The sequence below is a fragment of the Embiotoca jacksoni genome, unplaced genomic scaffold, assembly GCF_022577435.1.
Source record: "Embiotoca jacksoni isolate LCO1_2020_lvr unplaced genomic scaffold, fEmbJac1.0.p SCAF_14, whole genome shotgun sequence".
NCBI lineage: Eukaryota > Metazoa > Chordata > Actinopteri > Embiotocidae > Embiotoca > Embiotoca jacksoni.
In genome coordinates, this window is record NW_027185274.1 from 2316823 (window position 1) to 2330620 (window position 13798).

The following is a 13798-nucleotide window of genomic DNA, read 5'->3' on the forward strand; positions in this document are numbered from 1 at the left end:
ACAACAAAGATTTATATCCGGTTTTTTCTACCCGAGCAGAGAATTTAAGAAATCTTTAGATACTTAAAAAGAACTTCCGCCCGAACAGGGACTTGAACCCTGGACCCTCAGATTAAAAGTCTGATGCTCTACCGACTGAGCTATCCGGGCTCTGAAATGGGTAAAAAATACTGTAATTCTTACAGTAGACCTTTGCGGTGTCTTTTTTTTTTTTTTTATTGTTTAACAGGCCTCTCTTTTATAATAATGGTCTATGGTAAAAAAAAAAAAAAAAAAAGTGCTCTTTGGACAGGACGGATTTTTGTGTTGTTATACCAAAAGTGGTCACCGGGAATAAATAATAGCAAAGTTTGCAGGATATTTCGCAGTTTGTTAGCTTTCAATATTTTTACAATGATGCATTATGTAAGTCTATCCATGTACATTTTCATTTCATTACGGTGAAATTACTGCAATAAACCTGTAAACTCACTACTGTAAGAAAGGCCCCAATGTTCACAAAGCCATACCCTGATTTGTTGTCCATAGCCTGTAAGTCAGAGCACTTTAAAGCATCAGACATCCAGTCTGGGGAGAATCATTCACTGGCAGGGAATCCTGGAAGGAAACCAAATATGGCCTCACTTGCCAATCAGCATTCCAAATCACTAACTTTTCATCCTCCTCCTCCAAGCAGGGTGGTTGAGGACCTGCCACATGACCTGCTCAAAGCATTGTCAACATGCAGTGGGTGGTTAGTTGAAAGTAACGTGGTGTATAAATGGTTTGCTAAAAATAATTGACTGAAATAATTAAGGATTGAATAGTAATGAATGAATTGTTCTAGTAGTATCATGCATCACTCCCCTGATGAGTAAAATGCCACCTAGAATTCTGACTTAATTTACATAGAAGCAGAGTGAATGCCCCCATTAGTCATATGTGTGTAAAAATAAAGTTTCATTGTCCATCACGTGTTTAGATGACCAGCAGCTGTTGGTGGTGAAGGAAGAGGTTCCAGTCTGAACCAGGAGGACCCAAACAGCCCTCACATTAAAGAAGAGAAGGAGGAAGTCTGGACCGATCTGAAAGGAGAGCAGCTTCAACGGCTGGAGGAGGCTGGTTTCCATTCACTGTGAAGAGTGAAGACGATGATAACAGAAGCAGATGGAGAAGACTTTGGAACATCAGGATCGGCCGAGAACTTAGATTCACGTCGTCATCTCCAACCAATACAAGATGACCTTTGTGAGGTTCTGATCCTGAGACTGAAGACGGTGGTACTGGTTGGAAAGAGACACGTGCATCTGAGGCAGGTTTAACCACTCTGAATAGTAATGAAGCCAATGTAAATGATAGAAAATGTAATAGCTGCTCTGAGTGTGCTAAATTATTTGTTGGGAAGTACAAACTGCAGCGGCACGTGAGAGAAACCATTTGGTTGTGATGATTGTGGGATACATTTTTCACATAAATTGCAACTCAAGAAACACAAGACAGATTTACACAAATAAAGAATTGCAAAGTATGAATCAGAGTCCACACCAGAGAAAAACTGTGCAGTTGAAGTGTTTTTTGCAATAATCATTAGACACACAGTTTACTGGCTATGTTTTTTTTAGTTTTTGTTAGTTGGCAGCAGTTGTAAATGGAGTTGTTGATCTTTTGGTGAAGCTGTTCACCAGTAAGAGTTTGAAACTAGAGATACATGATGGTTTAGTGGTGATTTAGTTACTCAGCACTTCATAACATAGTTCCACGTAGTTTATAGTAGAAATTTAATGTTGAAGTTTGTATGACCATAAGAAAAGTGAGCTGGTCATCTCAGGGCAGGTTGTGCTCAGTTGTTCATGAGGTTTATGTAGTTACTCACTCACTTTATAGCAACTAGTATTTGGCACAAAAATCAACTTCCAGTTGAACATTATACGTAATGATACAACTAAGCTGGCTAAAACCATGGCAGTCAAATATTTCTGCTCTGGTGAAAGTGTTTTAGAAATCTGTTCATTCAACTTTATGTTCACTTCGGTGTTTAGTTTGTTGTATTACTGAATTGATCATTTCAGGACATTTTTTGTAATGTTTTATTGTTTGGTTATATTTACCCTTGTTCTTTTTAAATACTTGTAAATTCAACTTTCATCAAACTGCTTTTGTTGAAGTCTTTTTTTTTTTTTTTAACTCTTCATGAAAATCAAAATGTTCTTTTTTCAAACTGACTTGCATTGTTTGTCAATAATGTAACAGGATGTTGTCATAAGGTCTATTAGATGAAGGTTCTTATCTGGTGATTTCTGTTGTTTTAACAGTGAACAATTCACAGGTAGCAAATAGACTTAATAGTAGTTTGGCTTTTGAAGTCACGCTCTAATATCACAGAATACAGTTTTTGTTCCATGTGCTTTCAGACCACAAACAAACCTCACCAGACTGTTTGACATGATTGTTAGTGCAGTACTGTATTACTATCTCTGTATCCTCTCGTCTTCATCCAAGTGTTAACACACCTTAACTTTGATTTCCCTCCAGTCAGGGTGCAGCTCTATCAGCATATAATATATTTCATTTATTGAAGCAGAATTACTTCCTGCCTTTATACTGTTTTATTGCTGAACTGTGAGCCTCAGCTAAGTCCCTGCTGTGGCAATGTGGAAAATCCTATCGAGTGCTATAACTTTACTTTAACCTAAATTAATCAATAAGTAATTCAGAACTCAGTTGATGTAATATTTCAGGTTTCATTATGCCCAGGACAAAATAACAAGTGTTAACTGTGTCTTTGGGGGCCAGCTGTGTCCCTTTGAAATCACAGAAATTGTTATTACAGTCATCAAACTGTATTAAATTGAATTTACTCATAATGTATTGATGTCTCTGAACTCATGTCCTGCCAGTCTTTGATCTGCCCTCTGTGTGAGACGGCTGCTGCCACACAACAAGGTTGATGTCACACACGTTCACCTCACTTTCATCTTCTACGCTGAGCAGCATCACTTTCCTACCACACCAGTGCTCGTCACACATTACACACAAGACAATATACCCACAGACTGATCCGACCTCTGTGGTGTATGTGACCCAAATATTTCATACAGAGGTTATTTGAGTATCTACTGTGGGCAACTGTATGTGAGTAAAGAAAAAGGAAATAGAAGGAGATGAACTGAGACTGCCGACTTGTGTCCACTTTAAATGAGGTTTTCGAATTTGGGCACCAGAATAAAACCCATACGCTGCTTAATTTCATAATTACAGATGCAGATGAACAAGGCCAGATCATGTGGCACAATTTCTCATGTAATCATGTTACTGTCACACTGTATGAAAGACACGAGAGCACATCTGCTCCAATCACTCCGGCTTGTTGGATTTTCTTACATTTTCTGGACACAGTGTAAACCCTTGTGCCGTTATAAGTTGCAATTAAAATATCCTTATAGCATCTTTATCAGAACTCAATATTAATACACAGCACATATGAGGCATCTTGCAGGAAACCCCAAAACAATGATGACAGTTTGTCAGGATAATTTCTCCTTGTAACATTGATGGCCTTTTTTGGGGGGGGGGCATAAAGTCTAAACTCAAATATTACATTAACCCTTAAATGAAAACTGCAAATACAGCCAATTGTCTTTGAATCCAAATGACAGATTTACTTGCAATTTATGGACAAAACTAACTATGACTGCCCTTCTTTCATCGCCAGCTTGATTCAGCAGTGTGTATTTTTTAAGTTCTCCATTGTCGATGGATAGCACCTGGTAGTATTTTTGGTATCACCTCCTTCAAGGTTTTAAGCAAGCTGAACAGATACAAAACGGTGTTATGAAAACACGGCAGAGCACTGGTTGGTCAGAGAGAATCATCCCAGTCACTGCTTGTGCAACACGGGACATCCCGCCCACACCCGCCACTGTTAACTAGCTAAGCTACGTAGCAGCCGCAATTTTGTTTAATGGTGGCCCACAGAACCACACAGTGGTCATTGTTGGCATCATTAAGGCGCAGACGATTCTTTGTTTGGTTGTTGTTGAAAGGACCCAGCAAGCTGTGGATGGAGCAATAAGTAATGAGAAGATATACCAAGACGTTGCTAAACCATTGGCCGCGCGCAGCTACGACAGGACATTCCAGCAGTGCAGCGAAAGATTTAAAAAAAAACTAAACAGCAACTACCGATTGATGAAGAACCACAACTGTTGCAGTGGATCGAAGAGAAAAAGTCGGAAGTGCTACAACTACAGCCACACTTGTGGCTTTATGAGGCTGTATGTATGTAGAGTGATGCTTTTAGTATGCCATCTTAATTTGGCTAAAGTATTAGTAAAGTATAATTAGTAAAGTATAGTTGAAGCTTATCAAAATGTCTTCAGTTTTACAAGTTTGTTCATAAATCAAAGTTTTGGACAAATATAAAGTTTGATCTGATGGTAATAAGGAGACCCCGATGTCAATAATCACAGGGGACATGAACCTTATTTCACAACAATCCATTCTGTATTTCACAGGACTGCCAAAGTAATGTGATTACATCATCTGTGAACCATAACTGTCAGTGCACAATTGTGCCAATCTCATGGACGCCGGTTACGTGTCTGCCATTCAGCCTCGCTGCCAATTTGTGCCAGTGGAAGGCAACTATTTCTGTTGTCTATTTCTGTATTTCTATTTCTGTCGTCTGTAAAACTGTTGAAACGACACATCCAACTACAAACTAGGACAGTTTTTACTTTGAGATAAACTTTTAATCCACACCATATTTATATTTGTAAAATCTCCCAGACATTAAGAATTGGATGTTTTCGCGACATCTTAAAAATGTAAAGTCAATGGGCCGAGCTGGAATCGGTGGGCGAGGCCAACGAGGAATAACACTTGTGCCCGTGTGCATTGAGGCGAACAACATCAAAGCAAATCCAGAAGCTAGAAAACTTTTAGAAGTGAGCGAGCATCATGTTTCATTCTAGTATCTCTTTTATTTCTTCTTCATCCACGGCAAACTCATAAGAAAGATTTTGGCCTGTTACTACATTAATAGTCAAAATCAGGGTCAGTAAAATGTATCCTTGTTAGACCATGAGCAGTTGTGAACAATTTTAAGGCCATTCATCCAAAAGTTATTGAAATATTTCAGTTTTGGTAAAAGTTTCGAGCTGCCCTTGGAGCCTTCCAGGCGCTGCAGCTACAAACCCACTTGATTGCGAGTAATAACCGTCTTGGCTTCATGCTCCATGGATAGCGTGCAAACCCATGACGAGCCAGTCTGGCCAATATCCTCTGCATGCTTCCCAAACCAACCTACCGTACAACCTCTGCTCTAATGATGCTAATACACAGTAAGGTAATTAAACTGTGATTCTCTCCGTACGGATGCTTATTACAACCTTTATGTAATCTGTGCTGCCCTCACAGCCTGGTTCTCAGTTTGGAGATCTCCCAAAAATTGCCTTGAGCACTTGAAACTAGGGAAAAGGTTTATTCAAGAGTTCCTTCAACAAGAGTTTACTTTCTGACTGTTCTCAGAGTGCCTGTTTCAGGCTCCTAAAGCGCTTTCGACCTTCTTAAATGTAAGCGGTATGATTCACACCTCATTCAAAGCATTGGGAATTTACGATGTCCGTTATATTCAAGCAGAGGTAATAGGATCAGTTATGTTTCTTCTACTAAGATCTTTTACCTGGTGTCTGGTTCCCAAAAGTCTGTCTGCACGCTTGGTACTTTTGACCCTGCACAACAATGGCAACATGAAAACTGGGCACACAAGCTAAGAGTGTCTGTTTGTGAGGAAAAAGTATTTTTGGTCAGTTTGTTTTGGCCGTCGAAGCAGAAGCCAACTTCTGTGTCTTCTGTGCATGTCTGTCTGTGAGCAGTCAAATAAAAAGTTTGTCTGACCTTTGAGAGCAAACATTCTATTCATGGCTTTTGGTCGGCCTCCGAGCGCAAACACAATCACAGTTAAATGTAGCAGCCAAAACATGTTTTGTACCAAGAAATAACATACAGCATGTGCAAAGTGCACCTGAGGTCAGTCCCAACACTCTGCATGTCTTGCTAATGAATGCTTAATATGTCACTACTGTGGAATGTAGAAATAACACGTTAATATTTTATGCAATAAAATGCACCCTTTAAGCTGCAGCATGACTTGATTGGCTTGGCATGACTGGTTTGTTATAATGGTTAATGTTAGCAAACTGAAGCTATCTACTCACATATGATGAACATGCGTGGTTCTGTTCACTGCCTCTATGACTCATACTCGTACTAATAATGATAGTGCATTTACTATAATATCACCAAAGTGACTGTTGTTCTGGTAAATTTACCTAATGTGCAACAGTTTATAACCAGATCATTGGTTCTCTGAATCACCATCATTATACTTGATGTACACTTATGAACATCGGTATGAAGGGGAATCTGTAAATAAGATTAGACCTTGACAGATGCTGGATTTTTTGGGGGGGCTCATACAGATATTAGGAACTAAAAAAGTTCAGATCTTTATATATAGATATGGTCTATATAAAATCTATAAACACTGTTTTTGCAGTGATCTCTCCAATGTGGTTATCAAGCACCTTTTAAACCTGTGACAAAGTTATGTAATGGAGGCAGGATATTTTACAGTTTATCATTCACAGTGACATCACTGCACAAATGTGAATTTATTAATCATAAATCATATCGTAATCATCAAATAATAAAAAAACACAAGAACAATTACTATCTTTTTCTGAATTATCCTGTGTAAAAAAAAAAGATACTGATACTGATATTTCTGTTCAAGGCAAATATCAGCTGGTGCATCAGTCAAGCTCTAGATCTGTGGAATTAAAATAAATGAATAGAAGAAGGGCAACCTCAAGTCTCATGAATTTGTCATTACAGCTGTAAGAGTGACTGTCCCTTTGAGTTTCCGTCCCCTCAGTACTCGGAGGAGACGGCAAATGTGTAGCTGTGGGGCAACCATATTAGGGTGCTCCCTTATAAAGGAAATTGATTTGGGGAATCCCTCGGTGTGAAGTAATCTCTGGCAAGTTCTTTGTCACCAAATACGGAGACTAGTTTATATATCCTGTGTCCAAACAGACAGGTCATGCATGTATGAATATACTGTATAAATATCCTGCCATCATAGGGAGCCTCTGTGTATGAGTTTGAACTGCTTTATGTGCAACAATGTACAACACTTTAACTAAAACACAATGTGTGAATTTGATCATGTCACTCGTAGCTTCTGACTCAGTAAACAGCCTGTAGGGTTGGAAATGCTGGGAAAAGAAAAAGAATAAAGAAAAGAAAACCTTCTGTGCTTTTACATGTTTGAAAGTATTTCTGGAATATCTGTAGTCAGTCAACACTTATTAATGATCAACTACTGTCTGACCATTTGGCTACTGAACGTTTTACTTTGTTGATTAAAAAATATATTTTCCCAATTTACCACAGTTTACTTATATGCATGTCACAGGGTTTAGATGGCCTTCTGAAAATGTGTTTTGTTATGAGGGGGATGAGAAGCATGCTTCTTTTTGTACACAAGTGAAATCTAGTGAGGAAATAGCAGTTAAACTTTAACTATTTTGAGGGCAAAGGGTTTGTTTGTGTAGTGCATGTGACAACAGAGCAGTCAGTAATTACATAAATGCCCATGCTTTACTCACATGTGCTCAGGCATCCTTAAAGGTTCAGTGGGATGGATTTAGGAGGATCTTTTGCCAGGTATGGAATATAACATTCATAATTATGTTTCCATTAAACACCTGAAACACCTGAATTATTGTGTTTTCGTGACCTTAGAATGAGTCCTTCATATCTACATAGGGAGCGGGTCCTCTTTTACGGAGCCCGCCATGTTGCACTGCCATGTTTCTACAGTAGGCCAGAGGGGACAAACCCAAACACTGGGCCAAACAGAGGGCTTTCGGCGTTTGTCATGAGTTTGTCTGCCATCATAGATTCTCTTTCACTCTTGGAAGGGGAGGTTCAGGCCATGGCTGTTCAGTTGGTTGCAATCTGCAACCTCACCACTAGATGCCACTAAATCCTACACACTGCTCCAAGTCGTGTGCACGGCGTGCTTGGCGCTCAATTAGTTAAGTTGTGACTGTGAGGCAACGGCAACATGGAGGATGTCTAGAAGACGCAGAGGCTAACCGTTTAGCAAGCTAGCAGGTGGATAATGTCATGCAGGCAAAGGCATAATGACAGATGGAAAAGTAGAGACTGTCAGGAACATTAACAGAAAAATAAAACAATGACTAAAATTACAATTTTGAATTATCGTTCAGTGAAAAATAAGGTTCCATAGCTTCCGCCATTTCTGAAAACATCAGCAAACACGTCACAACTTGGGAGCGCTGGGTTTTTGGGAAAAACGTTGTAAATACCACAAGAAGGCAGAGTTCTTACGCCGTCTTCTCGTGAACACGGTAAACACGACCCCATTTGAAGGCACCGATACTCCACCACAGCTACGTACTTCCACACTACACTGATTATGTACACATACGAGAAAACCTGACCAACCGACGGCAAGAAGAGCTCCTTCACTGGTTTTTGTTTGGTTGAACATGAAAAAGTGTTGTTGTTGTCTTTTAAGACAAAAAAAAGAGGGAGCGAGAAAACAATCACTTATCAAGAACAGTTTTTTTTTTCTGTCATTGTCCACAGTCGTCAACACAGGAATGTGAGCATAAACTACAAAAGTGCCATTTTAAGTGCTACTAAAGTTCAACTATTCAAGGTAAAGTCGGAAGAGGAGTGTTTTTAGTTTGCGGCGGAAGATGTACAGAGTTTCCGCTGTCCTGATGTCGTTGGGGAGCTCATTCCACCATTTAGGAGCCAGGACAGCAAACAGTCTTGATTTAGTAGAGTGTTTAGCTCAGTGAGGAGCAACAAGCCGATTGGTAGAAGCAGAGCGGAGGGAGCAAGCTGGGATGTAAGGTTGGACCATGTCCTGGATGTAGACTGGACCCGATCTGTTCGTAGCACGGTACGCAAGTACCAATGTTTTGAAACGGATGCGGGCAGCTACTGGTAACCAGTGAAGGGAGCAGAGGAGGAGGAGGAGGAAGAGGAGGAGGAGCGGAGTAGTGTGAGTGTATTTAGGAGGTTAAAGACTAGTCGTGTTGAATGTTGAATAACGTGTTGTTGTAGTGATGTTGGCAGTAAGGGAGAGTTGACTGTCGAGTATCTCCGAGGTTCCTAGCAGTCAGGGTCGGGGATAACACAGAGTTGTCCAAGGTAGTAGTCAGGTCGAGGGTGGGAGAGTCTTTCCCTGGAAGGAAGAGCAGTTCAGTCTTGTCGAGGTTGATTTTCAGGTGGTGTGAGGACATCCACTGAGAGATGTCAGTCAGACAGGCAGAGATTCATGCTGCTACCTGTGTTTCAGATCGGGGAAAAGAGAGGATCAGTTGGGTGTCATCAGCATAGCTGTGGTAGGAAAAGACATGTGAGTGAATGACAGAGCCGAGAGAGTTGGTGTACAGAGAGAAGAGGAGGGGACCCAGGACGGAGCCTTGAGGGACACCAGTAGTGAGAGGACAAGGTTCAGACACAGATCCTCTCCAAGTTACCCGGTAAGTGCGGTCGTTGAGGTAAGATGAGAACAGGGAGAGAGCAGAGCCTGAAACACTGAGGTCCTGAAGGAGGAAAGAAGGATCTGGTGCACCAGATAAGGATAAAATGAAAATTAAATGAAAATAAAAATCTGATGGAAAAAAAGATTTGTCTCTTCCTCTTGTTTGCATTGTGGCTCCGGAAAGTCTCCTGTCAAGCAGGCTCCGAAAAGTCTCTTTGGTTTTCTCTCTTATTTGCAAGTTATTCCTTTTTTGTTTTACTTTCCGCATCCAATTGACAACTCCCACTGTGTCCTTATCTTGTGACCTACAACCAACTCAGTATTATCATACGAAAGGAGATACAAAGGGAATGGGGGTGACTGTCAACTGTTTGTCACTGGATAAAAGCTGCCCTACGGAGGAGATCTGGGAGCAATGCTGGACACCTCTCTTTGAGGGTGCATGTATTTGCTCCTTCTTGCAAGAATAAATGTCCGATATGTTTGATTTTGAACCAAGCCTCTGAGTAATTTTTCCAACAAAATCCAATGACATTCCTTTGGTGTAGTGAAATAAAACAAGACATTGACTGATGGTAGAATGTCAACAAATACTTTGTTATATTATCACTTCCTATTCTGAGATATGAAACTCACGCTCAATTGTAGAGAAAAAAGACAGCAACCAGCACTACACACACACACACACACACACACACACACACACACACACACACACACACACACACACACACACACACACACACACACACGACTGGTTGCAGAGCATGATTTGGATTCTTTGAGGCGTATATCAGAGCAGCCTTGGCATTAGGCTGCACTTTCTGTATAAAGGACATACTCAGACATATTACACACTCAAACACTTAACTTCTTAAAGGCTTTCACGTGGTAATGCAAATACTCTCCCACCCAATCACCCACATCATCCCTGTCATCACTGTCCCATGACTTCCATTGGTGCAGAGTGGAGTGGGAAGGAAACAGGTCAACTTAAGTGGTTGCACGTTCAGCAGCTCCACTCATATGACTGCCGTGCCTTCAGATATTACTGCAGAAGAAGAAGGAGCACGCAATGGACAATGATCCACTGAAAGCCTGGGAATTTACTTTGGGATGCCTATTTCAGTCATTGATAAGACTCAGCCTAGTTCGTTCCAACACTTTCCTACCGAGCAACTTTTGTGTTTTGTGTTTCTGGAGGCCAATGAAAGACTTTCTTATTTTACATATGCACTGTATGAATTAGTGTTTGGAGACAAAGTAAAAGAGTACTTTGAAAACAGTAAATTGGAGTCACATTTAGTGGACAGTTCAGCATTTTGAGAACTGTGCATTTGCACTTTTTTGTAAAGAGTACCATGAAAAGATCGATACTGGTCACAACTGTCCATGTTGAATGAATTGTCAGCTTGAAGTTGGTTAGCGTATCATAAAGCCTGAAACAGGGGAAATACCCCGTACACTGTGCTTCTCTGGATGTCTCATTGATTTTAAGGGGCAGCTGAAGAAATGTAACTTCACTTTAATTAATTAATTAATTTCAAATGCAAAGCATTTAATTTTTTTCATTCTCAACATTCGAAAATTGTCATTTCATGACTCAAATGAGGATGTTGACATTTTAAAATAGAAAATAAAATTGTCTCTGACCAATTAAAAATGTTCTGTTAAATTCCGAATCAACTTTTAATAATTTCATATATCTGTCACAGATATTCCTGTCATTAGTTATATCATTATATGTTTTTGTTTATTTAATATTGATCTATTTGCAATTCCATATTTCCAGTAGGCTATTTGCTAACCTTAACTAACCAGCTGCTCATCGACCTCTTGACAAAGAAGCAAAGACTGAAACACTAAGCAGCTAAAGAACCAGATATTTCCTCCGGGAGTTGGTGGACACCAAAAGTAGATCTAAAAAAAGAATGTTTACACTTCCAGTTTTTACAATACTTTGGAAATACATGTGCACTAATTATGGGCTGTCGATGGAGTCCGAATTTTTAAAATAAATGAATTACTGTAATAAACTAGAGACAAGTGAAAACATCCACACCATACCACCCACTGGTATGTAAGTCTTAGTAGACAATGGCCACGAATACCAATATGCAGAAAGGACTCTGGCATCCTCTTGGCTGTGCGATTTAACCAGGTGAACGGATTAAGAATGCGGTTAAGAAAACACTGTAGTTCTGCTGGTAACAAAACATCTGTATGAGCTTGTTTTTCAGTTACGTCTCAGTATCTTGCTTTGACTGAGGCTGAATGTGAGTGAAGTCAGTGTAGCTCTGCAGAATTTGCTGACCACATGAGCAGACAGCGGTGTGCTGCAAGCAGGATGACACTGATTAGTGACAACCAGACGGCAGCACAGCAGGACCCTGTCAGCAGTCGTCCAGAGACGACTGGAATGTTAAGTTTCAACCACTGCTCTCATTTTCCAAACTTTTATTTTTCTGTGGCATTAAGGATGTAGTCGACATTAGAAAATCCTGGGGGCAGCAAAATTAATGTCTAAATAATCTCAACTTTCATAAAATCATCAGTGACGTAAAATCCAGATAAAATATTTTCTCCCTGCGGTGTTTGCTATTGAAATAATTTTCCGTCTTCCTGAATTATAGAATTTGAAGGGTTATGTTTTTATTAGATGGCGACAACATCCATTGAACATGCATCCACTGAACATGCATCCTCAGCAGGCTTAAACTGTGACTGTTAAATGTACAGTATGTTGTTTGCTCCATTACAGAGGACTATAAAGGTTGTATCAGCCCCAATGTATTTTACTACTGAGAATTTACAATAAAATAGTGAAAAAAAATGACATTAGAAACTCCTCTGATCAGTCCTGTAGATTAATCCATTTCTGAGGTATTCATCCTAGCTCACAGTGAGCTCCAAGCATATTGACTTAGAGCACAGTGTAGATGGACAACATGACAGTCCTCCGGAAGGGAGGGCAAAATATCTCAATCGCCCCCTGGTGGCTGGTTGAAACTCTACACCTCTCTGTCAGGCCTCATATCATTTAACCATGGAATTATTTTCAAAAGGAGCACCAGATCACCGATAAGGAGTGATAAGGAGGTTTTTTTTTGGAGACAACCCCTAGTGGCACTAAGTATTGTACTTTAAGGTACTTCTGCATTGGCTTCTCTTTTACTTGCAGTTCAAGATAATACATATATACAGTCTATGCGTGAAGTTCATGGGTTGTAACATGAAACATGTGGGCTGGCAGGAGGCAGGACCTGAATACCTCTCCTATAGATCGCAGACTCTGGCTGCAAACATTGACTGCATACAAAATGACAACAGAAGCACAAAATGGCAGTACCCATTTCTGTGATATTTTAGTTTTATTAGAAGTGTTGACGCCTCGTTCGTGTCGCGGCTGTTCATATAGCTCATAGCACAAGAAAACATTACAATGCCACTCATGTTCTGCTGCCATCAACCATCCCTCAGCTGCTAATGTCACTTACTGTCACTTTCATTGACCGTTGGCTTTGTGTGCCACTATGACAATTCTTAAATTTAATATAAACTAATAAAACAAGTAAATACCAATAACTATAGCATTATGTCCATACCATGAATGTCCAAGACATGTTCAATGTTTAACACCACCGCCTGGAAAGTATATCATGTTCATGAAATCATTGACTCATGCATTACCTAGATTTGCACAATATCTACGAGTAAATAATTGACCTATGCCCCTAGGGAGTGTTATATGGTGGAGGAAATTAAGATATTTACTCTTGGTAAGTGTGTAAAATTGCATGTGTACCAAAAACCAGCAGGGACATTTCAGGCAGAATTAACATATGCCTCTAGAATAAGAGCGACATACCACTCACAATATGTGACGTTAGGAGTGTACAGACAGAACACTCAGTAAGGACGTAAAGATGAGGGCTTTAAACCCTTCCTGGAGTGTCAACCTTTTTTTACATTTCTGCTGGTTCATCAGCTCGTGAAAGAGAAAACAATGGTCATGAGTGCATTTATGAAGCAATATTTCTTAGTCATTCCCTTTTGCATTATGATTGCTTAGAGAATCCTTCCTCTTTCAAATCAGCATCCTTTTTTTTTTCTTTTAAACCCATGTACATTTTGTATTATTGTTTAATTTAATCTTTATCTGAATGTCTTATACATCTTTTTTTTATTCTGTCTTTTAGCCCATGAACAACATCATAAATCTTCCGG

At 39.8% G+C, this 13798-nt stretch overlaps 1 non-coding gene across 1 annotated transcript; it reads right to left on the reverse strand.

Moving 5' to 3' along the window:
* Positions 1-77: 77 nt before the first annotated feature.
* Positions 78-150, reverse strand: trnak-uuu (transfer RNA lysine (anticodon UUU)). Its single transcript has one exon. It is a non-coding gene; the product is annotated as a tRNA-Lys (tRNA).
* Positions 151-13798: the final 13648 nt, after the last annotated feature.